A 1,186-nucleotide genomic window follows, 5' to 3' on the forward strand; every position below is an offset into this window, starting at 1 on the left:
TTAAATTATGTTAGTACACTACACTAGGCGATCCCCACCTTCTTCAATTGCAGATCTTAATTCCAATTAAAGATAGATGCTTACGTTGGTTTTTTAAGTGAGAGCAAGACAAGTTAACAAGATTTAAGACGATCTCAATAACTCCCCAAATCCCAAAATTACGAGCGCCTGATTCTTCCGTATCGTGGCACATGTCTTTACTGTGGCTTCCAATCGCCAGTCACCTTTAATGGCCTACTTGATGAACTGTAAGGATCCATTACAGAAAGGGGGGCGAAAAGAGATGCAGAGAACAAAGAGAAGAAAAAAAGAGGTCCAAGCAGAAGACAGTCAACTTTGTCTCTTTGTACTGAACAAAAAGCGCATTAAGATTATGAGGACGTGGGTGAAAAATCACACCCACAACTTTCAATGGCTCTAGAGTTCTATTCCGCTCGACAATGGCAAAGTCAGTGTTTTCTGTCTTAAATCATTAAGTTCCAGTTTTACTAATGACTTTGTTAAAAAAAAATACAGAGCGAGCCAGGGGTCTTGTGGAGTTTGGCGAGTGTCTTCAGTACCATAAACTAACATTTCAGGCGGAGATTGAAGAGAGACTGACATGGGAGTGGAGTGGGAGGAGGAGCAGGGGTGAAATTTCTCCTCAAATAGGAAATTATTGTTGACATGTACATGCTTAAACTATACCCTTTAGCTTAACTTAGATTTCAATTCATATTTGCGGAGACCTACAAACGTGTCATTATACCTTGTACGTCATTATCAAACAACGAGAAAAATGACGCTCCTCTTCTCAGTTTACCTCATGATCTGGCCATAAAACAAACAAAAGACCAAAATAAAAAACCAACAAAAAAAGAAAAAAAAACAGGGGTGTAGCGTCGTAGTGAAGTCAGGCGCTCGCCAATAGAATGAAATTGAAGAAACCGGCGTTTTTCTGTCCTTTGGCATTTCTTTTCTCAGTCCCTTTTATCTCAATTCAAAATAACATTTATGTGAGGATGTTGCTTTAAAAAACGCTGACGACTGGCACCAAAAAATGTAAATTTGCAGTTCTTAATTAAGGACAGTGAAGCTTTGGGAGTCACCGAACTTTGGCAGCAAATTTCTCGCCAATTATACCGTGTATGTGCCGTGCGTGGATACGTGATGTGTGTGTGTGTGTGTGTGTGTGTGTGTGTGTGTG

Source organism: Aplysia californica, unplaced genomic scaffold (assembly GCF_000002075.1).
Source record: "Aplysia californica isolate F4 #8 unplaced genomic scaffold, AplCal3.0 scaffold00065, whole genome shotgun sequence".
Lineage (NCBI taxonomy): Eukaryota > Metazoa > Mollusca > Gastropoda > Aplysiida > Aplysiidae > Aplysia > Aplysia californica.